Source organism: Peromyscus eremicus, chromosome 6 (genome assembly GCF_949786415.1).
Source record: "Peromyscus eremicus chromosome 6, PerEre_H2_v1, whole genome shotgun sequence".
Classification (NCBI taxonomy): Eukaryota; Metazoa; Chordata; class Mammalia; order Rodentia; family Cricetidae; genus Peromyscus; species Peromyscus eremicus.
The window spans coordinates 38,725,046-38,752,480 of record NC_081421.1 but is presented as its reverse complement, the minus strand read 5'-3'; positions in this window follow the sequence as shown (position 1 = coordinate 38,752,480).

The following is a 27,435-nucleotide window of genomic DNA, read 5'->3' as shown; positions in this document are numbered from 1 at the left end:
CCTTCACATCTTTTCTTCTTCTCCCCAAATGTGTCATAGCTATGTAGATTGTGTGTAGGGAGACTATTTCCATTCCCACTTCTATTGTATCTCCCTAACCCATGCAGCATGCAGCAATTCAGGCCTAACACAATCACCAAACAGCATTGAACAGACAAACACCTTACATGTCCTTACTGGATAGGCTTTCCAAACTGTAAGAGACAATATGAGTAAACTGCCTAGCATTTCCAAATGAGAAAATGAAAGTAAAAGAAATGCTTTCCTGTGCTCAGATGCATAGAGGTAGAATCGAGACAACCAGGTCTGTTCATTCTGTACCTTTTATTTTAGTCCAGGAATGTTCTAGTTACTTCTCTGATACTATGATAAAATATTCTAACCAAAAGCACCTGAGGGGAGGAAAGAGTTTATGTCAGGGTACAGGTTATGGTCCATTATTGAAGGAACTCAGGATAAGAGCTCAAACAGGAACCAGAGAAGATGGCTACTTGCTGATTTGCTCATAAACTCATGCTCAGATAGCTTTCTTACACATCCCAGAACCATCTGTCCCAAGAACAGTGTCACCCATAGTAGGTTGTACCCTGATTCATCTGTTAACAATCAATATAGCCCCCCACAGACATACCCATAAGCCTCTCTGATCTGGGCAATTTCCCAATTAAGACTTTCTTCTCAGATGAACTCTAATCTGTGTCAAATTGACAGTTTAAATTAACTGGAACGTGTATGTTTAAAAGCAAGCATGGTGGCACACACTTTTAATCTCAGCACTCAGGAGGCAGAAATAGGTGGATCTCTGTGGGTTCAAGGCCAGCCTGGTCTATAAAGTGAATTCCAGGACAGTTAGAGCTACATAGTGAAATCCTGTCTTCAAACAAACAAACAAACAAACAAACAACAAAAAGAACAACTTTCTTAGGAGTGTTTCGTATTGATTGGTTATAAATTCCTGCCATATTGCCATATATTTTATTACTGTATACCTCCCTTCACTGAACTCATCATCCGTTGATAATACTGCTGATTTTATAACTACATTGATAAAGGCTCTTCATTACTAGAGTCAGAAACCCCGCCAAGCTATCCTTAGCTAAAAATGAGTTTTTTCCCAGAGTTCATTTGTAGCTTTGAAATCAAACACTGTTAAGTGGGAGGCTCATGATTTTGCTGGCTCTCTGGATTTTCTCATCTTTGTTTCTGTGCTATATCCATCCCTTTTTTTTTTGAATTACACAATTTTCTCTGCAAAGCTGCAGAAGATGGCTGCCAGCAGCACCAAACTTCGAAATCACCGTTTAGTTACCACAGGAAGGGAAGTTCTATTTCCCAAGTTTTGTAGATTGACCTTACAAGAAGCCTTGAGCCTTCTTTTGTCCTATGTCTGTTCCTTGGACCAATTTCTGTTTCTGAAAGTTGGTACTATTATAAATCAAGACTGGTATTGCTTCTACACACAGTGGGTAGGAGGAGTTTCTAAAATGGAGAAGCTTTAATAGCACCACATAGAACTGTGGAGGCATTTCCTGACAGGCAAGAAAGAGAAAGGAGAAGATACCACTAAAGGAAGGAAGTGGGGCTGGAAGATGGCTCTTTGAATAAAGCACTTTTTCTGAAAGCATGAGGATATGAGTTCAAATTCCCTGCACCTGCGCAAAAGCTGATTGTGGTAGCATGCACCTATAATCCCAGTGCTAGGGCTCAGTGTAGCACAATTGCGGAGCTCTAGACTCAGTGAGAAACTCTGTCTCACAACGTAAGATTGAGAGCAATTGAGAAAAACACCTGACATTAAGCTCCGGCTTCCACATGAATTTGCACTTGCACACACATGAATGAAAACACACACACACACACACACACACACACACACACACACACACAGAGAGAGAGAGAGAGAGAGAGAGAGAGAGAGAGAGAGAGAGAGAGAGAGAGAGAGAGAGAGAGAGAGATATCTCTGGGTCTATTCATCTATTGCATTCAAGCAAATAATATTATAATTATTTTGAAAAAATGGCATAAGATCCCTCTTAATGCCTGTTCCTCCACTGAGGTCCCATATATTCGGTGAATGGAGTGAGAGTAAACACATTCAGTGACAGCAGAGACAGTTTTTACAGGAGGAAACTGGCAGCTACCCAAAAACAAACTCAAAACTGAATTGAGGGCAGGAATGAGAGGGAAAAGGGAACTGAGGATCATACAGGGTTGTTTTGAAGAGCGTTATACAAGGCTGTCTCAGTGGTGTGCTGGTCTTACTGTCCTTTAGTGAAATTTTAACTTACTGTGAAACAGCTAATAAATAACACTTTTTGTTTGTTTGGTTGTTTGCTTTTATAGTTGCTGTGCTTAAAGCAATTGCTGGGGGTAAGTGGAAATTGGTTTAAACTTCCTAAAGGTTTTGATGTGAATGTACTTTTTTAAAATCTATTGTCCTCCTCAGAATTTATATAAAGTTTTCACTGCTGTTATAGATAGTAAAAAATAGGATCAAAATGTGTCATGGAAAAAAAAATGTGTCATGATATGATAGTGGGTAGACAAAGCAGTGCATACAAGTACAAAGAATTATATCACAGTCATCTAAAGTGCTGTTATAATAGAGTGTTTAGAGGAATAGAACTCTTTATAATGTATTATTACCTGGTTTAAAAAGTTTCCAAAAATGGTTTAATGTTAACTAGCTTTTTTGTGCTCTTTCATACACTAGAAAATTTCATTGTTGTATCTGATCATTCTATATGATAGGTATTCTCTTGTTTCCATATTATTTACTTCTCTGGTTTTACATTCTTGTTTTGTTTCATTTTTGTTTTTAAGAAAAGGTCTCTCTATGTAGTCCCGGCTGTCTTGGAGCTGATTCCTACAGAGCTGGTCTCAAGCCTGCAGAGATCTGCCTGACTCTGCTTCCCAAGTGCTGGGATTAAAGGTGTGCTCCACTAACACCTGACTGATTTTACATTCTTATGGTTTTGAGTATATGTTTTTGAGGATGAGCAGACAGCCTCATTCCTAGAGTCAAAGTTGCTCAGTAATTTATCTTCTTTGACGAAGTTATTTAAAATATATTTTGCATTAGAAAATCACTACTTGTGCCGGGCGGTGGTGGCGCACGCCTTTAATCCCAGCACTCAGGAGGCAGAGGCAGGCGGATCTCTGTGAATTCGAGGCCAGCCTGGACTACCAAGTGAGTTCCAGGAAAGGCGCAAAGCTACACAGAGAAACCCTGTCTCGGAAAAATTTAAAAAAAAAAAAAATAAATAAATAAAAAAAGAAAATCACTACTTGCATACACACATTGATGTGCAACATACATGGAAATAATCATTTGCAAACTGATACTTTGCAAAAACATGGACTTGAGGCTGGAGAGATGGCTCAGCAGTTAAGAGCATTGGCTACTCTACCAGAGGACAAGACAATTCCTAGTACTCATGTGGCAGCTTATAACTGTCTGTAACTCTGGTTTAGTTAATATAACTCCCTTTTATGGCCTCCTTTGGCACTGCACACATGTGGTACACAGACACACATGCAGGAAAACACCCATACACATAAAATAAAATAAATAAATCTAAACAAAATAAAACAAAAAACCCATGGACTCATGTTTTATTTATTTTGGATCCAATGGCTCCTGACAAGAGGTCAAGTTTCCATGATTGTCAAGAGTCCTGAGGACCATAAGAATGAAAAACAGCTACTCACATCACCAGGCAGGCTACCTGGAAAACAGGACCCCAAGAAAGACATAGGGATCGCCCAATGACAGAGAAATGGAATGAGATCTACATGAACAGCCTGGACATGAGTGGGGGTAGTGAAGGGCGAGGGTCGAGGGAAAGAGAGCTTGGGTGAGTGGGAGATCCCAGCTGGATCAACAACAGAGAGGGAGAACAAGGAATAGGAGACCATGGTAAATGAAGACCACATGAGAATAGGAAGAAACAAAGTGCTAGAGAGGCCCACAGAAATCCACAAAGATACCCCCACAACAGACTGCTGGCAATGGTCGAGAGACAGTCCGAATTGACCTACTCTGGTGATGGGATGGCCAAACACCCTAATTGTCGTGCTAGAAACCTCATCCAACTACTGAGGGAGCTGGATGCAGAGATCCATGACTAGGCCCCAGGTGGATCTCTGGGAGTCCAATTAGCGAGAATGAGGAGGGTTTATATGAGCGAGAATTGTTGAGACCAAGGTCGGATAAAGCACAGAGACAAATAGCCAAACAAATGGAAACACATGAAATATGAACCAATGGCTGAGGGGTCACCAACTGGATCAGGCCCTCTGAGTGGGTGAGACAGTTGATTGGCCTGATCTGTTTGGGAGGCATCCAGGCAGTGGCACCGGGTCCTGTGCTCATTGCATGAGTCGGCTGTTTGAAACCTGGGGCCTATGCAGGGTCCCTTGGCTCGGCCTGGGAGGAGGGGACTGGACCTACCTGGACTGAGTCCACCAGGTTGATCTCAGTCTGTGGGGAAGGCTTTGCCCTGGAGGAGATTGGAATGGGGGGCGGGCTGGGGGGAAGGGGAGGGGGGCGGGAGGGGGGAGAACAAGGGAATCTGTGCCTGTATGTAGAACTTAATTGTATTGCAAAATAAAAATTTAAAAAAAAAAAAGGAAAAAAAAAAAGAATGAAAAACAGGAGGTTCATCTGAGGAAATAAGGATGCTGCTACTAGATGGAAAGAAAAGAATTACAGAGGTGTCTATCACAGGAGGTAACTATTCAGAACCATATAAAGGATCAGAAATCCATGCATGTAGAGAGCAGGTCCTAGAGGTCCATCCATTCTCTAGTTGAGTTGGCAGTTGATGGCGCAGGGGAGGAGTTATTTTTCATTGGTTTTGTGGCCAGTGGTGCATTGCCATGTACCAGTATATGGCCCTACCCCCATGGCCACTAATTGGGCTAGGGGGGTTATTGAAAAAAAGATGACATGAAATTGGGAGGGGTGTGTGTTGGAGGGTGGTCTGAGGACAATTGGAGGGAGGAATGGGTGATAGATCTGTTCAAAATACATTGTGCATATCTATGAAGTTCTTAAAGAATAAATAAAATATTATACATATGCAAAACATATACATATGCAAAGTCATACATACTAAAATTTAGACATAAACCATGAATGAAATTTTGAGCAATGATAAAAGAAATAGAAACTTCTGTAACCTATGCTCTACGTAAGCAGAGATATCTAATCAGGAGTACTTTCAAGCTATAAGGAAGAAGAAGAGGTAGCCTTAGGTAGATGGTAGGATTTCCATTCAGACACATACAGACCCATAGATACACAGACACACAGTCAGCTAGAAAGTGGGTTACACAGTCAGAAGTGAGAGCCAGAATGTCAACACAGCTTTGTCTTAGTCAAAGCACACATTCATGATCCTTGCCAGAAAAAAAATGTTCCCATTATGATTTGACTTTTGGATTGCAAAAAAAAAATGTGAATCATGTGTCTTTCATCTCTCATAACAAAATTCACACTACCATTGTAGAATCTTTCAATACCATAGGCTGATTAGTCAATATTGTATACAGTCATGAACTATGTATTGGTGTTTTGTTCAGCAGTGGACTTGGTTTATATAATGATGGCTAATATAGACTAGGCTGGTATTGCAATACCTTATGGGTCTGTGTAAGTGCATTCTATGGTGTTCTCTTAATGATGAATCAAGTAACATTATCTTAACGTGTCTGGTTATTAAGTGATACATGCCTACATTTATACTCCTAATGGTCAAATTTTGAAGACTATATGTATTTCTAATTATTTATATCTGTATATTTATACTACACACAACTGAATGTCTGTAATTTCAATGTTATTATCCACATTAGACAATTAATCCATGGAAGCAATTCCTGAACGATTCATCTCTGTCTCATGTTTAGCAGAACATGTGATATAGAGCCTTAGTGATGAGATTCTCCATTGAAACATTCTCAAACACATTTTCGTATATGTTTGTCATGCAAGTACCCATTATTACTAAATAGTTGCTGTACATTGCCCCAGAAAATATAATCCTTACATTAGCTCTAAGTGGCTTATAATCCATTCCATCAGAACTCACAAAGATGCCACAGCTAACACTAGACTCGAACCCATTTTAACATATGGAGTGACAATGAGTTAAATTTTTCTTTAAAAAAAGGTTATTTTTGAAAGTTTCACGCATGTACATGGTGTGTATCCATCCTATGCTTCCACTGCTACATCTCTCCACCATTCTCTCCCTACTTCATACCCTCTTTTTGTTGTTGTTAATAACCCCCTGAGTTCAATTAGTGTTTCCCACATGTACATGGGTGTTGGCCATCCTCTGGGGCATGTGCAGCCCACCAGTGGACAAATCTACAAAGGAGAGTGAGTCAGCCTTTTAAAATTAATGCCCCTCTGGAAATTCATAACATAGGTGTAATATTAAACACATAGTTTTGTTGTCAGTTATGTAGCCTCTCATGAGTGATACTTTTTTCTAGCTAGATTGTAAAGTTTTACAATTTATAACTTACTTATTTCGTGTGCATGTGTGTGCCTGTGCCTGTCACTCGTGCTACAGCACACATGTGGAAAGCAGAAGAAACCTTGAGAGAGCTGGTTTTCTTCTTCCACTATTTGTCAGACAATTGCCTTTACCCACTAAGCCACCTTGCCATCTGTATTTTAAAGGTATTTTTAAAATGTGAGTTTGGTTTTGCTTTACATTTCTCTATCCTTTCTCACATTGCTCAGATATTCAATAGTCTTTAGTTGGATTTTAGAGAAGGACCCAGGAAAAGAGTGTGTAAAGTAGTAAGGGTGTAGGGGGTGGAAGCTGTGAGTGATGAAGGTGACCTAAGGGGGCACTGGCAACAGGCCTGTCGGCAGCCCATCTCCACACCACACCTTACAGGCTGTGGGTGCAAAACTGCCATGAAGAAAACTCTTGCTGCTTTGATTAACAAACAGAACAGGAGATTTAATTGAAAACAGAAAGTTCTATGTAAAGTCATAAGATCTCGGAATTCTACCAATCATAGCAGCACAGTGGTGATCTTCTGTGCTAGTGAGATTGCTTTTCTTCTATTATTTCCTAAGGTTAGTTACTAGTTGAAGCTTAAAAGAAATGGAAATATACCATCAAGGAAGTGGTGTTTGCAATGCAAGCCAGCAGGTAGAAAAGACAAAACAAAAACACTGAAACAGAACTTTAAAATGAGTAGATATACTACTTTGTTTTACACATTAAAACATAATGGATATGACTTAGGAACCAGAAAATGAAACAAAACACGAAAATAACATTGGAATCCAGATATGAAACAGTGTCTAATCTGCTGATGGAATTTTTTTCTCCCACTCCTAAACTATCTGTATCCAGGAAATAAGATGGGTATTTTACCTTTTTTGAAAATCAACATATTTAGCTGTGTGCTTCAAAAGTGAAACGACACTATAAATTCCTTTTAGATATAAAATTGAAGAAACTTCCTTCTACTGATACATCTGAGGATGACCCAGCTGTGCCCTCTAGTGATCATTTCACCCTGTTGCTTTATTAGAACATCAACATCATATCAGTCTCAGGAATTCGCTCTCAGTGGTATAAAAATAAATTCTACTCTGCAAACAGGTGTTGAAGAGACTCTGGCCAGCTTGAGTGTAGGCGGGCATGGTTCTGGCAGGCCTGGCCCTTCTCCCCAGTTCCCTCTTCCTTGCTAAAAACTGTTCGATTACATTGCTAAAGCTAGCCCCCCAAGGTCTATTTGGTCCCTTATCTGGCCACTTCTTCCTCCTGAGACTGACTACCAAGGTCCAGCTATCAAAGTATTGAAGTTCAACAATCAAAAGCCCCTTTTGGCTCACCTAACTAACATGTCCAATTAAAATTAAACACCTCACCCTAGCATAGGGTTTTCCCCTTTACCTTTATAAACCACCATTTTTCTATGTGCCACATCTGTCTCCTCTCTATCCAGAGGCAGTCCCTTGTCCCTCTGAGACAAATACCCATTCCCTCTCTCTTGTCCCCTTCCCTTTCTCCTTCATCATCTATCTCCTGATAAATTTCCTTATATATATATATAGTGGGTGTAAACAAATAGTTCCTTATGCATGTTCTTTGGAGCCCTGCTTCCTTCCATTTTTATTACCTTTTTTTGTAAATGTGCCTTATTGAACCACAGATACAACAGATAGCCCCAATTCTATCTTGGTCAGTTACAAGGGTATGGACTTTAAGTATAAAGAATTCTTAGATCTAGTATTGTGTATAGATTGGATCACATTAGGGCAATCATATTTAAAGAAGTAGTAACTTTCTTTGAAGAATATTGTGATATAAGATGAATAGATTGGAATCAGCACAAGACACACCAAGACCAAGTTCTCAGCAAAAAGATTTATTTGCCCCAGAGGAAAAGGGGAATAAGAGACAAAGACACAGCTGGAGAGTGGTGTTGCACACCTTTAATTCTAGCACTAAGGAGGGAGAGGCAGGTGGCTCTCTAGACCAGCCTTGTCTACAGTAGACATAGTTCCAGGACAGCTAAGGCTATACAAAGAAACCCTGTCTTGAAAAACAAAAAAAACAAAAATGAGAGAGAGAGAGAGAGAGAGAGAGAGAGAGAGAGAGAGAGAGAGAGAGAGAAGAGAAAAGGGGGACGGGAAGAGGGGAGGGGATATGTTGTCCCTGGAGAAACAAAGGACTTCCTTGGATAAAGTGGAGACAGATGTGGCCCATAGGCAAATGCCAGTTTATAAGGCAAAAAGGGAAACCTTGAGTTAGGTTGAGTTGGTTTGTCTTGATTGGGCATGTTCATTATGGTGGCCAAAAGGGGGCTTTTGACTGCTGAACTTCAATACTTTGGTAGCTGGACCTTGGTGGTTAGCCTTAGGGAGGGGGAGGAAGTGGACAAATAAGGGAATAGACCTTGGTGACTGGCTCTATGTATTTAATCTAACAGTTTAGCAAGACAGAGGGAATAGGAAAGGGCAAGGCCTCTCTGAGCCATGTTTGCCATGCTCAGGCTTAGTAGAGCCCTTCAGAAGGTATGGCAAATACTGTTGGAAATTTTAAGACAACTTTGAGCCTCAGGTCAATATGATTTACATAAACGGTGTTGCAGATTTCAAGAGATAGAAACTTCTGAGCAAAGAGTAGATTCTCATGGTGCCTTTAACGAAGCATAGTATCTTGTATGCTACTCTGTTGAGAGGGACAAAGTCAGTGAGTAGCCTCTAAAGGGTTTGAGGAACTATCTTTTTCAGTTCAAATGCCCCAAAGCAAATAGATCCTGGCAGCAACTATGCAGAGCCAGAAGTGGATCACTTACCACTTGAGCCTTCAGACGTTGTCTCATTTGACCATCGTCTTGCTAAGCCATCTCTCCAGCCCTTGACCATCATCTTAATCATAGCCCAAACCAGGCATTCTAGTTCATGCCTAGATTCCACACCCACAGACACTGTAGAATAATACATATATGTTCTGTTAAGCTCTTAACCTTGTGGGAATTTGTCAGGCAGTAATAAAAAGTAGATCTGAAGGGCTGAACTTTTGCGAGTCTGAAAGTGTTGTGTAGCCGTTTTCTCTAAGATTGAAAGCATCTTTAGCCATCAGGTAAACAACTCAAAATAACTTCATCAAGTCCCTGAAACTGACCAGATTGACTAGGTCCTCTCCCTCCCAAGAGTAAACAATAAAGACCACGGACTAAAATAAATAAGCAATAAAGTAATAAAGTCACTCTCAGATGAGCTAAGCTGCAAGAAAGACTCTCAGAGGAGTCCACCTGCCTGGGAGAAACAGAAAACAGATGAGCAATCTGAAGGTAGCATTAACCAGCCCAGCTGCCTGGACCAAGTTTAGACCAACTGAGGCACCTGGAAAGGATACTCTCCAACCTGTTGAGCTGCCTACAGGCTGTGCAGTGTGCTCCAGGTTCCCAGCTTTTGTGAGCTGTCACCCATGCTGGGGTAGGCTTTGATGATGCAGCTGTCTCTGAGTCATTTCTGCTGCTGTAAGTAACTCCTCACCCATATTCCTGTAAGTAATCCCAATAAAGCTCATTGATTCACTAAATTGGACTTTGGTGGTATCCGTACATTAGTCTATCTTGGGCTTCCTATCTGGGGTGAGTAGATGTGTGTGTCTTACATCTCACTAGAAAAAGTCTTGTCACATAACAGACAGTTGTTTTCTGATATGCCTAGATGTACAATAAAGTAGTTTGGGTGTATATAGAATTCTATATTTTCTGTTAACATGTAAGTTAGGGTTGCATCTTTTTAGTTTTAGTTTTGTTAGGAAAAGTCTATCATTTTGCTTTTGCAAATAATGTCTACACATTTTTATTATTATTATTTTTTTATTTTTGATGTGTTTCACAAGGGTATCTCTGGGATTATCTGTCTGTCTGTCTGTCCAATATTACTTCTTATAGGGGGACTCTTGTTTTGCAGTTGTGGAAACAGCTAATGTGACTTTGCAGCTGTTGCTCCATCTCTGGCATCCTGACATCTGGAAATTCCATTATATTGGATCTTCTCAATCTCGTATTTCTCTCTTTTCACTACTCTTTTTATTTAAAATAAAACAAATCCTTCCCAGTACTTTATTCTACCTTCCTCCTTTCCCTTGTCCTCTATCCTCTGTCTTTGTCTCGTATTCCCTGCCCTTTGTCCTTCCTGGGCAAATAAATCTCTTTTGTGCTGAGAACTTTTGGGGTGTCCTGAGCCAATACTGATCTCTTTACTATTGACACTGTACTGTACATTTTTTAACTATGCTTTTCATTTTTCTTTTTCTTTTCTTTTCTTTTTTCTTTTTTCTTTTCTTTTTTTTTTTTTTTTTTTTTTTTTGGTTTTTCGAGACAGAGTTTCTCTCTGTAGCTTTGGAGCCCGTCCTTGAACTCACTTTGTAGACCAGGCTGGCTTTGAACTCACAGAGATTCTTTCTGTCTCCCAAGTGCTGGAATTAAAGGCATGTGATGTGCCACCACTGCCCGGCTGACTATGCTTTTCATAACAATATATGTGAGGTTAAGGTGTTTTTTCTTTTCACTCTGTCTTATCCTGTTTATGCTTTTTAGCTTCAGTGTTTCTTGTAACTTTTTTTTGTTTATTTGTGTTTTTGAGACAGAATCTCTCTATGTAGTTTTGGCTGCCCTGGAACTCACTCTGTAGACCAGGCTGGCCTTGAACTCATAGAGATCTGCCTACCTCTACCTCCGGAGTGGTGTGATCAAAGGCATGCATCACCATGCCTGATGCCTGGCTCTTGCAATTTTTTTTTTAATGTTAGATAAATCTAATATTTAATTTTAAAGAAAAAGATAGTTATAGAAACTAATAAATAATATAATACACATAATAAACATTGCCAATTATTAATTTGGTTAACTAATACATGTATATATAACTAATACAGAATGCATGTTAGTATTGTTTATTTAAAGCAGAAGAATGGGATTTGAATGGGATAATAAAATGTAGAAGGAGGCAGGGTGCTGGGGAGGCTCTCAGGAATCCACAAGGTTAACCCCACCTTGGTCTGTTAGCAGTGGTCCAGAGGGTGCCTGGACCAGTCTACTATAGTGACCAGCCTAGCAAATAACCTAGCTGTCATCATAGAGCCTTTGTCCAGTGACTGATGGAGGCAGATACAGAGATCCACAGCCAGGCACCAGGCTGAGCTCCGGGAATCCAAATGATGAGAGAGAGGAGAGTTATTGCAGGCGAGGGACATCGAGATCATGATGGGAGGACATGCAGAGATGACCGGCCACACTAGTGGAAGCCCATGAACTGTGGACTGGTGGCTGTGGAGCCCCCAGGGGACTGGACTAGGTCCTCTGGATATGGAAGACGATTGTTTGGCTCTTGCAACTTCTTAAAAGCTCCCTTTCTTTTTAGATGTTAAGGTAACCCATCCAGGGAGCCTGGCTCCAATTCCTGTAGCCTTAACCCCTTTAAGTCACTATTTATCATCAGAAGCCAAGCTTTCCACAGTCATTTTCTACTTCTGTCCCAGGACTCTAAATGGCCTTGAATACACTCACTGGTTTTCATTTTGGCTCCATTTCTGGTCTATGTGCAAGGTTTTTTGATTATTCAGATTCTCCAATTACTCATATTCATTATTTTTGTTAATATTTTGGAGGAAGAGAATATTATTCCATTTTAAAGACATTTTGGTGTCTAGAAGAGTTAGTATTAATAAATAACTAGGATTTTGAAGTCTTTGCCTTTAATCTGCACTAATTCATTTAATCATTCCAAGAGCACTTCCTGGTGAATGATGCTACTATTCTCTAGCATTATTTGTTTCTATATTACTTTGACGAGTTCTGAGGCTAATGAATAATTTATCCAGGATAGAGCAGTTTGCTTATGGAACAACCAGGATGCAGCCTGGCCAGAGGGGCCAGAGAAAAGCAAAAGGAAGCAGGTTGAGATCAAAGGATTGAATGGCAGGTGATGAATTTAGTGCTGACACCTTGGGTGAAAAGATTTGAAGGACTCGAGCAGAAGCATGATTTAGGGTTAAGGAGGCCATTGTGATCTGAGAAAAGGTAGTTCTATCAGCATTGTGGCCCCCAGAATCCAGCAGAAAACATAACACACTAGCATTAAGAGACCTATTAGAGATACAGGGAGAAAAGGGAAACATTAGTTGTTTTTCTTGTTGCTCTGACCAAATGCCTGACAAAATGCAACTTAAAGATAAGAGCAACTTCAGGAGGAAACATTTATTTTGGTTTGTAATTTAAAAAGGGATAGTGTCCAGAGTAGGGAAGGCAGGGGTGATGGGAGTGTGGCACAGCCGGTTATATTGTGACTACAGTCAGGAAGCACACAGCAGCTCCATAAACCTCAAGACTGTCCCCGGTGACTCACTTCCTCCAGAGAGGCTCCAACCTTTGCAGGTTCCACAAGCTTCAAAACCAGCACAACCAGCCAACGCTGAAATACAGGGGACTAAGTGTTCAAATTAATTAATACTGAGGGAACAGTTCTTATGCAAACCACAGAGCAGGATGTCAGAGGTCTCTGAAATGAAAGACGTGAGGAATGTGTGTGTGGTGTGTGTGTGTGTGTGTGTGTGTGTGTGTGTGTGTGTGTGTGTGTGTTATGTGAATATACATGGAGGCAAGGGGACCACTTGGGTGTCATTCCTCAGTTGCCATCTACCTTGTGATTTGAGAACATATCTCTAATTGCCCTGGAACTTGTCAAGTAGGCTAGGCTGGCAGGGTAGCTAGCCCCAGCCATTTATACATCCTGTCTGTCCATCTCACTGGGATTGGAATTATAAGTGTACATTATTACAACTAACCTTTTAAATGTGGAGTCTAGGGTTCAAACTCAGGTCCTTATGCTTGCCAGGCAAACATTTTACCAACTGAGCTTCTTTGTAGCCCCAAAGACATGAATATTATATAGGTTAAGGTATTGATCAGTTCTGTTCACCAGTGGATGTGTTACTTTTTATTAAGTCTGTTTTCAAATGAGTTGCCAGCAGACAACCTGGAAAGAAGTTGCTATTTTATTTTACTTATTTGTTTGTTTAAGTTCATATATGAGTAGTTTATTTACATCATTTACACACCTCCCTCTCCAACATCTCTTATGCCTCCCTACTATCTCTCAAATTTGTAAACACACACACACACAGCTAAACCTATTTAATGCCGCTTATACATAAATGTATATGTTTAAGGCTGAGTACTTGGGATTGGATAGCCTATCAGAGGCTCATCGCTGCAGAAGACTAAACTAATACAGTTCTAACTGTGTTCTCGACACTCATGCTCACCTCCTCAGACGAGTGCAGTTCTCACCTATCATCAAAGAAGCTCCTTTTTGTAGCAGACAGAGATCATTACAGAAATCAAAACGCAGAGAACAATTCATCATGGGGTACCCAGCCCCAGTTGATACATCTCCAACACCACTCCTGCTACACCTGAGACTCAGACAATATCACAGAAAAGGGGACAAAAAGGTTTTAAGATCCAAAGGACCAGGACATCTGCTGTGAAATAGTGTCTTCTATCTAGGGGAGGGAAATTGCAGCTGTGAAATCTCAACAATAGGGTCATCTAAACAGGAACTGAACAGTGACACCACCAGTGGACATGCCAACATGGACGGGGGAAATTTCATAAGGTCCTACTCCGAGAGGAAGTAGGCAATTTATGATTGCTGAGAGAAGAACTATGAGTCTTTTTTTTAAGCTCTATTTTATTTATTGTTTGTGAGTACATGTGTGTGCTTGTGGTGGTCAGAGAACAACTTTGTACAATGGGTTCTCTCCTTCCATCTTTAATTGGATTACTAAGACGGAACTCAGTTTGTCAGGTTTGTATGGTAAACACTTCACCCACTGATTCATTTCAATGGCCTGACATTTTTTAAGCAAAAAATATTGCAAAAGAGCTTGGATTAACTGTCAATATTTTTTTTTTTTACACTGGGATCATATAACTTTGGATTTCTGGTTTCTCTTGTAAAACTGGAAAATCCAGAAATACTAGCTCCTGATTTTAGAGTCAGCAATGTGCTTCACTCTAGGTAGCAGCTATGGCCACTTTTAGCCATGTCACTACAGCCCTCTCTCCTCACTTCCTGTTCTGTAGGCCTGCTCAATCTCCCCACCCCCCCACCCCCTGGAGCTGAGGACTGAACCCAGGGCCTTGCCCTTGCTAGGCAAGCACTCTACCACTGAGCTAAATACCCAACCCAGCCTGCTCAATTTTACTAGTTACACTGGCATACTTTGGATCTTGAGTGTATATCAAAGATTCATGTGTTGAGGGTTTGGTCTTCAAGTCCTTGACACTACTGGGAGATGATAGTAGGATCTTTAAGATGTGGGCCCTAGAGAAAGCCAGCTAGGTTACTGAGGAGGCACTCTTAAAGGGGAGATTAGGACCATAGCCCCCTTTTTTGTCTTTTTCTTTACTTTCAATCTGTCACATGGAGAACAGACTTCCTTTGTCACAAACTCATTCCAGGACATTCTATGTCCCTCAGACCAAGGCACCAGGGCCAAACAACCATGGACTGAAATCCCTGAAGCCAGGAGCCCAAATGAAAAATTTCACTTTTTAAGTTGATAGTTTCAGAGGGTTTTTTTTTTTTTTATCACAGTAATAGAAAGCTGATGTCCTTATCTTGGATGTGGAGATATTTTTAGCCATGGGATAGTAGATTTAAACTTTTTTTAAATGAATTTACAAACTACATTTATATCTTAAAAATGAGGGAGGGATTTGAATAATTGAAAGGTTTTGTTGTTGTTGTTGTTGTTGTTGTTTTTGAGACAGGGTTTCTCTATGTAGTTTTAGTGTCTGTCCTGTGCTGTGGAATAATGCTTTGTACACTGGTTTAGTAAAACACTGATTGGCCAGTAGCCAAGCAAGAAGTATAGGTAGGATAAGCAGACAAGGAGAATTCTGGGAAGAGGAAGGATGAGTCAGGAGACTCCAGCCCACTGTCCAGGGAGCAGCATGTAATGGCACACAGGTAAAGCCATGGAACACGTGACAACATATAGATTAACAGAAATGGGCTGAGTTTAAGTGTAAGAGCTAGACAATAGTGAGCCTGAGCTAATGGCCGAGCAGTTTTAATTAATACAAGCCTCTGTGTGTTTACTTGGATCTGAGTGGCTGCAGACTGGGTGGGACACAGGAAAACTTCAGCTACAGTCCTGGATCTTGCTCTGTAGACCAGGCTGACCTCAAACTCACAGAAATCCACCTGGCTTTGCCTCCCGAGTGCTGGGATTAAAGGTTTGTGCCACTGCTGACCAGCTGAAAGGGTTTTTAAATAGTATTTTGCATATTATTCCTTCAAGTATTTTACAAATATCTCATTTACTTCTTATAACAAACATTAACATTTATCATATCTATCTGTCGATCCATTCATCCATCCATCCATCTACCTACCTATCTATCCTCTCATGTTACAGGGAATTAGAAGCTAATTTTCCCAAGGTCATGTAGTGGATAAGTGACCCCAGAGCTAATTTTTGTAATCTTTTATTTTTATTCTTCTCTCATATATTATATCCTAAATACAGTTTCTCTTTCCTCTCTTCTCCCAGATTCTTCCCCTACCTCTTCTTTCCCCCAGATCTGCCCCTCTTCCATCTCCCCTCAGAAAAGAGCAGGCCTCCCAGGGACATCAACCAACCATGGACATAACAAGCTACAATATGACCAGGTACATATCATCACATCAAGGCTAGACGGCTGGATAAAGTGACCCATTAGGAGGAAAAGGGTCCCATAAGTAAAGTCCCAAAAGAGTCAGCAACAACCCCTGCTCCTACTGTTAGGAATCTTACAATAACACCAACCTACTCAGCTATAACATATATGTAGAGAACCTAGGTCAGACTCTATGGTAGTTTGAATGTAATTGGCCCTCATAAGCTCATAGGGAGTGGCATTATTAGAAGGTGTGGCTTTGTTGGAGGAAGTGTGTCACTGTGGAGATGAGTTTTGAGATCTTATACATGCTCAAACCACAACTAGTGTCTCAGTTCACTTTTTGTTGCCTGTGAATCAAAGATGTAGAATTCTTAGCTACTTCTCCAACAACAAGTCTGCCTGCATGCTGCCATGTCTCACCATGGTGATAATGGACTGAACTTCTGAACTGTAAGCCAGTCCCCAGTTAAATGTTTTCCTTTGTAAGAGTTGCTGTGGTCATGGGGGTCTCTTCACATCAATAAAAACCCTAACTAAGACAGACTCTTACAGGCTCCTTGATCTCTGTGAGCTCCATGAATCCCAGTCAGTTGATTCTGTGGGCCATGTTCTTGTGGTATCCCTGATTTTTCTGTTTCCTCTGATCTATTCCGATCCCTTCTTGCACAGAAGTCCTGGATCTCCACCTAATGTTTGACTGTGGGACTCTGCACATGTTCCCACTTGTTGCTTAATGAAGTCTCTCTGGTATCTTTGATGATGATTCTGCTAGGCTCGAGTCCCAGGCAGGACACACATTGTAAATCGAAGATTTTGTGGCTGGGTTGGTGTCCCAGTCCCTCCACTTAAGGGCTTGCTTGGTTACAAAAGATGGCTGTTCAGGCTCTGTGTCCTCCCCTGCCCCCATTACTAGGAATCTTTGCTAGGGTTACTCTTATAGAGTCTATGGAATTTCCATTGCACTAGGTTTCTACCTTGTTCCTGAAATGACCCACAATTCCAGTCGTTTCTCCTAGTGTCCCCCCATAGTCGATCTCCCCTGTTTCCAACCCTACCTGTCCCCAGTTCACTTGCAGAATATCTTCTATTTCCTCTTCCCCGGGAGATCCTTGCATCCCCCCCTTAAAACCCTCCTTGTTACTTAGCTTCTCTGGGTCTGTGGAACATACCATGATTATCTTTTACTTTATAGCTAGTATCCACTTATGAGTGAGTACATACCTTGTTTGTCTTTCTGGGTGTGGGTTACCTCACTCAGGATGATTTTTCAAGTTCCATCCATTTGCCTGCACATTTCATGATGTCATTATTTTTAACAGCTGTGATTCCTAAATATTTTAAGTTTTGTTTACAATGGGAAAGTGAGTGAATTTTGGAGAAAGGATAATTGTTCCATGTGTTTATGAGATAATGATGGGAAGGACATCATTATGACTGAGAGGGAAGATGATTAAGATTCTTGCTATGATAGATAGAGAAATAAGAAACTTCAGTGTTTGAACTTATCCACTCCATAGTTGAAACCCTGGAAAAAACACACAGTCCCATTCTATATCCTGTATGAAACACTAAGAGAAGAGATGAGAAAGGCTTTGAAAATGACTTAAACATTGAAAAGAGACTGAGATGGGGGAGTTCCTGTCTCACCAAAATCTCAATTAAATTTCAGACTTTCAAGAGCAATGGGTTTGACCTGTGGGTAGGTGTGCCAATCTTTCTTCAAAAGAGATGTCTAGCTTACCTGTTGGATGAGACTTTTGTTATTGCCTCCTTGCTGTGAAACCACATAGCTGGAGCTGTGTGCACAGTTCTCTTTATTTTCTTGTGTGTGTGTGTGTGTGTGTGTGTGTGTGTGTGTGTGCTCATGTGTGTAATTGCACATGTGTCTGAAGGTGTATGTGTGTTTGTGGCTAGGGCATTCCCTTCGGTGCTGTTCCTCAAGCACACCAGTTTTTATTTTTAGTGTGTGTGTGTGTGTGTGTGTGTGTGTGTGTGTGTGTGTGTCTTTACACACACACACACACACAGAGAGAGAGAGAGAGAGAGAAGAGAGAGAGAGAGAGAGAGAGAGAGAGAGAGAGAGAGAGAGAGAGAGAGAGAGAGAGAGAGAGAGAGAGAGAGAGAGAGAGAGAGTCAATGGCCTGGAACTTGCCAAGTAGGCTAGGCTGACTGATAGTGATTCAGCTGTCTCTACTCTCCTGCCCAGGGATTCCAAGTGAGTGCTGTCACCTAACCTGAGCCTCTTTTCTTTTCCACAGCTTCTGGTAAACAGTGTACTGCTGAATTCTCCTCCTGGCCCTCCTGTCTCCTTTCACCTTCTTTTCCTCTGCACTATTCAGGGGTACTGTCACTCTTTGGGATTTCTGCTGCTCCTGGATTCTTTCTCCCTTAAGAACACGGTTGGTTGCCTTGGTTTTCCCCACTCACCACATCATGTGGAGGCTCCTAGAACCCATCATCTTTCCCTGGGAGTCTCAGTTGTTTTAAGATTGTCATGACTGCCTCAGGACAAAGGGTTCATTACCTTTGAATGAAATATTGAAATGTGTTTGTCTGTAGAAACTTTCAAAAATTTCATTTTATAAAAATTTTAAAACTTTACTGTTTTGGAACTTTTGCTATGTAGACCAGACTGGTCTTGAACTGACAGAGATCTATCTTCCTCTGCCGTCTTATTCTGAAGCTATCATTAGATGTATTTGCAGGAGTCAGTAGAATATTTTTTTCTTTTATTTTTCTTTTTGGTTCTTTGAGACAGCATCTCTCTATGTAGTCCTGAATGTCCTAGAAAAAATAATTGTGGTAAGTAGCAATATTTTCTTAAAACTTAATTATGAAATTACACAATAAGAGACTAATGGGACATATATAGCAATATAAAAGATAGTCTGTACCAGATGTAGTGATGTACATGTGCCACATAACATTGTAAGAGAGGATAATAAACTAAGTAAGAGAGGATAATAAACTAAGTTTGGGACAAATCTTTCTATTTATGACTAGTCACTAAGCACTTTGTACTGGCATCTGAATTGGGGGCAACTATAAAAACTGTGAATGAAATTAAGTAACAAACTTTTAAAACATGATTTTCTTAAGTTTTCTGGCAGTTTGGTTATTCTAAACTGGCTAATTATCCACTCCACAATATCAATTGATCTATTTCCCCAAATATTCTCCAGTTCACTTGATGTTGCTGGCTTTGCAGCAGGATTGAGTCAGGCAGAATCCAGGGTTAAGGTCATATCTCTGGTCTGAGAAGCAGTACTTTGTATCCATTCATTCTACAGTAGGCAAAATGTAAGTAAGTTTAAATTTAAATTTCTGTTTTTCTAATCAGTTCTTAAAATGGAAAACTGGTTGAGCCAGCTCTGTATAGACTGGTCCATTTCTTGTGTAAAAATTCCTATTAAAGGTGTACACCGTGGCTTGTTTTCAGTCATCATCCAGCATGTACTGATGTTTTTAAACTTTGGAAAAGATTTTGATATCTGAAATGATAATTGACAGGGCAGAATTACATGAGAAAGTAAGAAAATAGTTGAGGCCAATGCTTTAGATCAAATGTTATCAGTTTTAAAAAGAAAATTGCTGTGTATAGTCAAGGGTGTGGGGATGTGGGGATGGAGAGGCTTGATTTCCATCATTGTCCACAGAGCCACTCCCAGTAAATTTTCTGTCAAATCTTTTTTTTTTTTTTTTTTTTTTTTTTTTTTTTTTTTTTTGGTTTTTCGAGACAGGGTTTCTCTGTGTAGCTTTGCGCCTTTCCTGGGACTCACTTGGTAGCCCAGGTTGGCCTCGAACTCACAGAGATCCACCTGGCTCGAACTCACAGAGATCCACCTGGCTCTGCCTCCCGATTGCTGGGATTAAAGGCGTGCGCCACCACCGCCCAGCTCTGTCAAATCTTTTTAAAGCAATGAGTTTATGAGACAAATACTCTAAAAGCCCCACAGTAAAGCTTCCAATAGAACACTACTCCACTGAGTGCTTTTACACAAGATTCTGAAGCAGCCAGCCTCTAAATTTCATTATACGGAAGTTTCAAACTTGACTGTAGGTACCCATCCTATTGTGGAGCTACCATTAAATGTGTTTGGAGGAGTCAGTAAAACTGAGACAGGGTCTATGTAGTCCTGTCTGTCTTGGAACTTGCTCTGTAGACCAGGCTGCTCTCAAACTCACAGTGATCTACCTGCCTCTGCCTTCTGAGTGCTGGGATTAAAGGTGTGTTTCATCATGCCTGGCCCAATAAAACTCTCTTAACAAGTCAATCCTTCCACATTGATTTCATTAATGCAGATATAGTCATAAATTATATGCCTGGAAGTTGCCTATATTCTGATAATGGAAAAATATGACTCTTCGCAGACCACCTTTGCTAAAATAGGCCAGCTTAGATATAGGCCAGTAGAATATATTTAAGGTTGGTGGACCCAGATGTCAAGATACGTTTTCTTCATTTAAGAACTTTGAAAGGGAGGTTATAGTTTTATATACTTATATATACACACACATCTATGGTATGTTTGGTAAAGTCAACAAAACTCATGTTTAAAACTAAATATAGCTGCCACCTATAGGTTACTGGACCTTTCCATAACTGGTTGTGTGGTCACTCATGAAGCTTCCTTCATTAATTTATAAGTACACTTGGATGAGTAATTCAATTAACTGATGACATCTCATGTCATATGTGCTGTTTCAGGGACATTCATACACTTGTGTGATGCATCACCTTCATTAAGGAGGCACATGTGTTGGTTTGAATAAGATGTCCTCCATGGTCTCTGCTGTTTAACTTCTTTGTCTCCAGTTGGTCACACTGCTTAAGTAGGTTTAGGAAGTGTGGCCTTGCTGGAGGGAACATTTCACTAGGGGCAGATAGAGGCTTCAAAGCCATGTGTTGTTTTAGTTTGTTCTTTCTGTGTTTGCAGATAAAGATGTGAGCTTTTAGCTTCCTGCTCTAACTGCCATGCCTCTGCTCTGCCATCAGGGACTCTTATGCCCCTGGAACTGTTAGTGCTAATGAACTCTTCCTTCTGTAAGCTGCTCTGGACATGGTATTCTATCATAGCCATAGAAAACAGCATTCCACCTCATATCAAGTATAGGAAGATGACTACCTAGTGATTTCTCCCAAGGACACACTAGTCTCAGGAAGTTTAACCTTGGTTTGATGTTCAGTCACCCATCTCAGGGAACATACCGTCACTGTTATAGTAAGTAACCCTTTGGATGTTTCACCCTCAAATAGATCAGCTTTAGTTGCATTTCCCAGAAACAGCTGGAGGAACTATTCGACCACTCATCTGCAACTCATCTTTGGTTCTGTTAATTCCTATTTCAAAGCCAGTTGTCTTGTGTGACTTTTCCTGGGGAGCTGTGAAGAAATGTCTATTCATCCCAAAGGTCAGTAATGACAGACCAAGGAAATTATCCCATTCAAGTCTTGCTTAGTGGACAAGTAGATTTGAGATTAGTTATGGGAATATGAGTGAGGAGTTATAGGACCAAAATGCCACCCCAACCTAAAAAAGTGACTCCATAAAATTGGGCTGTAGTCGAGCCTGTAGGACACTAGGTCCAGTCCATTGTGGGTAGTGCCATACTTAGGTTGGTGGTCTTGGTTTCTATAAGAAAGCAGGCTGAGCAAGTCATGAGGGGAAAGTCTGCACTTCTCCATGGCCTCTGCATCAGTGCCTGCCTCTAAGTTCCTGCCCTGCTTGAGTTCCTGTCCTGACTTACTTCAATGATGAACTACGATATGGAAGTATAAGTCAAATAAACCCTTTCCTCCCCAAGCTGCTTTTGCCAGTGGTGTTTCATCGCAGCAATAGAAACCCTAATTTCAACAGGAAGAATGGTACTTTCTGGTGTGCTACTCATAGCTCACTTAGCTTGCTTTCTTATACAAGCAAGGACCACACTCTCCGGGGTAGCATGGTCTGCCGTGAACTGGGCCTGCCCCACATCAATCAAGCATCAAGAACATGCTCCACAGACAGGTGCAGACACAAGTCTAATGAAGCCCATCATTCCTCACTTGAAGTTCCCTTTCCCAAGTGACTCCAGTGTGTCTCCTTCACAAAACGAAGCAGCATAAGCAGTGTTATTGACCTCGGGGTTCACAGCCTGTCTCCAAGCCAAGTCCAACTACCTGTCCCCAGTGAACCAGTAAAAAGAACTAACTTAATAATGGAATGCAGAAAAAGGAGATTTATCCAATGTGGATACATTGGGACAGAAAGACCTGGCACACCCCCACCCCCACCCCCACCCCTCCTGTCTTCCAGGTCCTGAAGTGAGACCCAAGTTTAAACAGAGGGCAGGGATATGCGCATGCAAATAGTGATATCTTCCTACCATCCCATCAACTCATCACTGGCTGGCCTTCAGTTTCATCCAGTGAGGTGGTCTGATAAATTGCTAGAACTGTGTGAAATCTCCTTTCTTTCTCTAAATGAGATTCTGGGGAAATTCCTTTAGGAATTTAGGGTCTACTGTTTCAGAAGTCTGATAGTTACACTGAGAGACTCAAGTGTCTCTATTTCTGCCACATGAGTTACCGCAGGCTTTGCAGTTTGATTTAAAGTTTCCATAGTGAAGAAAGTTTTTTTTTATTTATTATTTTATTATATACCTCCAGGGACACAGGACTGGTGAAGTCGTGGTGAACTCACAACAGGAGTGAAGGAAAGCATGGTTTAATGAACTGGAGGTTTAACTCATCATAGAGCCCTTGCCTAGCATGTACAAGTCTTAGATTTAGTCTTTAATATCACAAACAAACAAACAAATCCAACTTGTTTTAAGCCCTGAAGAATAAAATAGGCCATATCAGATATGTGTCTTTGGGTTTTAAAGGCCTTCAGTTTTTACTTAAAATGCATGAGTTCTTTAAGTTGTTTTTAATTTTGAGAAATAAAAAATTTCATACCTAAAATCCTGAAAATTCATGTGGTTAAAACCCTTTGCTTGTGCATTGTAATGTTTCCTTGCTCTGGTTATGCTAAATCAGGATCGTGTAAGTAATATTGTGAGAATATGGCAAATGGGGTGGAGGAGGAAATAGTTTATAAATTCTAGAGTGCTGTAATTAATAGACAGAAATATACAAGCCATTTTCACGTAATTAAATGCACGTGAAGACTCTCTGCTTGCATCATGGGTATGGATCTGAAGGGAGAGAGAAGGAAAGGGGCCAGCTTTAAAGATATTTATTATTTCAGCATATGGAGAACATGTGGAATTAACTATACAGAACATACATCCAAAACCTAAATAACTACATCAACAAGATAATATTCAATTCTTTAAGGCAAAAGAGAGTTTTGTTCTTTTTATTTTTCAATTATTGCCAACAGTACTAACTACAAAAGTTTTTTTGTTACATTTTGAGGAAGAACTTTTTCCTCACAAAATAATTGAGGAACCCTTACCTTTGCTTGAATATGAAAAAGGACTGATCGTTTCTCCAAAGTACTAATAGTACACAAATGAAGAACAGTGTACTTTAGTGAGTACACTTGAAGTCACTCTTTTAACAAATATTTACTCTGCTCCAATATACTGAGTAATATGCCAGAACTAAGATCACTAAGAAGAGATATAAGACTCTCCTTGCCCTTAGGGAATATTTGAACCTAAACGGAAGATAAATACACACAAACAAATGTTAAAAATGATATACAGCAATATAAAGGTTTTTTTTTATGTTTTGTGATTATTCAAGGGCTGTATTGCTTTGGGCCGATTAATTCCCATTACATGCTAGTCCCTTAAAACAAACTTTTTTCACCCATGATGGACTTTATTATTCATGGTAAAATAGACTCAGAAGAGTATGTTTGTGAAGAATTCTAAGCTGGCACTTTGTGCTGGACACACAGTGGGCATTAATTTCCCCCTGGGCTGCACGTGTTTTAATTACCACATGATCCTGTTCAGCATCAGAGAAGGTTAATGCAAAAAAAAAAAAAAAATGCAGATACTTCTTGCAATGAATTCCTGTTTACTTTCTCTCACTCTTCCCTTCTTCCTAAACTAGGACAATTAGAGTCATCTTTTTAGAATTCTCAAAACCGAATTTTAGAGAATGGGATTAGTCTTAGTCAATGTGGGAGCCATGAGAAATGTATGCTGGAAACTCTTGCCTACAGGATGCAAACCGTGTAAGAGATGTTGGACCAAAATGGGGATGCAGATGAAAATGTGAGAAGAGAGCACTGTTTAGTTTTACCCAGACCCAACTTTAGCTCCTCCCTGTAATACGGGAAATATTCCTGCATCCTGCTAATCTACTCCACTAACATGAATTCATTTTTCTATCTATTGCAAATAAAAATATGAGTAGTATCATCCTTATCAGAAAATCTCCTTTTTGCAGTGGATTGTGGATAATACAAAGACTCACAACAAGTCCAACTACAGAGAACAAGTGTCTGTGGAATTCTCAGTCATAAGTGGAACCACTGTATCAGTATCCCTCCACCCCACAAGATTCAGGGAACATTATGGAAGAGGAGGTGAAAGATCCTAAGAACCAGGGACTGGGGAGGACTGCTGCAAAATAATCTTTTCTGGATGTGACAGGAAAGATATGCTTATGAACTCACAACAGCTGAGTTTACCTGCACAAGACCATAGTAAAATCAAGGGAATAACATTCCAGAATGGATGTGGAGGGGCTCGTGAGACCTCACCCATAGTGACAGTTGATGCCTGTTGGGGGAGAAGTAATCAGTTTCTTTGAGCAAGTAGTCTCTGGTACAATGTTCCTACTTCAGTGGATGGTCCTACACCCATGCATACATGGACAACACTAATTAAACTCAATGAATTATTTTAAAAAAAAGAGGAGAGGGAGTTGAGAGGAACTTGAGTGATGTGTGTGTGTGTGTGTGTGTGTGTGTGTGTGTGTGTGTGTGTGTCCAGGAGGAATTGGAGGAGAAATACTATCAAGACATATTATATGCATGTATGAAATTCTCAAAGAATAAATAAAAATATTATATAAAACTACTAATATGGTAAGCTGATCTTTGAAGATACAATTGAATAGTGCGAGTGAAAAAGAAGAGGAAATAGAATTGAACCTCTCCCTCTGCATTTTGCAGCAAACAGAGCCCAAAGCAAGTATGTTAGCAGTGCCATCTTGTTAGAGTGCTGTGTAAGGAAAAAGTCGGGGGAGTTGAAGGAAGGTGAGGTGGACCCACTTTCTCAGAGGAGGAACCTACTAGTCAATTTCCATTGCTAAATTGTCAATACTCTGTGATGGATGATGAGCTTGCTCTCCTGAGTTCTATTATATATATTTCTGAGAGTCAGTAGTATCAGCAGCAACAGAGAAACCCTGGGTAGAAGTACAAAATGAGAAGTGCAAGATGAGTAGTTAGAGTACTTGTGCTCCTGAGTTGTGTGTGAATAGAGTTAGTCAAAGGTCATGCAGAACTGCTATGGATAGAACCTACTATGCATAATTGACATGAAAATAAAATATCAATACAGAGTCAATAGAACAGTTTGGGACAGCTAGTCACCAGTAGCAGTCAGATGTCAACTGACTCCACTGTTACTACTATTATTATTACAGTTGCCACTGGAGACCTTTAAAAAAAATAGCGACAGCATCAGTGTAGAGGGAATGGATTTCAGGGGGAAAAAGTACAGCTAGGGGGATCGATCAGACACGTTTGAATGTACTGAATGAATTGGCCAGGACATTGCTAAGATTGCTACGTTAGGTGAACAGATAAATAAAACAGGTCAGTGTATTTTTAAAAATCATGTAGCCCTCAATATCATTTTAGGTTTTCTTTCCTTTTCCCATCTTGTCTTTGGTTACATAACAAAATTAAAAAAAATGAAACAAGAACATAGAAAAACATTTATACCAATAGAAAAACAGTACAAATACTAAGAATAATTATCTTTTAGTCAGGCACCAGGGATACAGTATTGAGCAGTAGGGCTTATGGGAAGCTGCAGAATATACATCCTGCACAAAGAGACAACGTTTGCTCAGTGGAAATGAACTGACACCATGTGAGAATTCAACCCAAGTAGAGTCAAGAACTTTTGGTGTTTGAAGAGGAAATGAAGTTCTGAGATTCCTATGAAGACAGCCACATTGGAAATGCTGGTTCAAACACTTCTGAAACAATATGTGACTCAAAAGGAGGAAGAGGAGGAGGAGGAAAGAAAAAAAAGAGAAAAACATATGGAGCCTTTTCTAAGGCATGCTTTCTTACTTGGAAATTGTTAATCCTGAAGATGGGAGAGAAAAGACCACTGACCCAAATCATCATGACCAAGTTAATTAAAACAAGCAATTAATTAAGGAAAGCCTTTTCATTCATGTACATGGGCTGCCTCCTCCTAAGGTGGGGTTCGAGAGGTCAGCCCTGGATGTGAGAAAGACATGGCTTTTATAGCTCAGGGGTAGGGGGTTTCCAAATAGGAGATTTGGAGGGGAAAATAGTCAGGGTTATAGGAGCAGAACATCATAACAAGTTAGTCCTAAGGACCTCCTAAAACAAAGACATGATTGCAAGGTGGGCATAACAAGGTAGTCATAACAACTTTTTGGAAAAGAAAAGGAAGAGTTGCAATAAAGTTATAATCAACTTTTGGAACAAAGACATGATTTCCATTCCTGGAACAGGCAGTACAGACCATTTTAGGTAAGGTTAGAGGTGGGGCATAGCCCGATCCCTGAGAAACAGAAGTTTAATCATAAACAGTAATGAACTGAGTTTGTCTCTACTATATTTAAGCCTAAAATGGAAGCAGGCTGGTTCTTCATAATCTTTGTGAGTAGTGGAGAAAACTCAAAACCAGATTGTAAGATTGTGATGTCCCTAGGTATATGACTAAACCTCGCTGACATTTATAGGGTAACATTGTTAGCATTCTAGTGTCACAGATATCAGTTGAATGATCCTCTCTCTCATGGTTGTTGTTGGTTGTCAACTTGATTACATCAGGAATTAACTAAAATGAAAGCATCTGTGTACACTTATGAGGTATTTTTCTTGATTAGATCTTATGAGGTAGGAAGACCCACCCTAAATCCAGATCATCTGGGAAGACCCACCTTAAATCTGGGCCACACCATCTGGTGGCAGTCTGTACAAAGGACATAGAAGAAAGAAGTTCTTGCTTTTCACTTGCTTGCAATCTCTCTCCCTGTCAAGTCTGTTC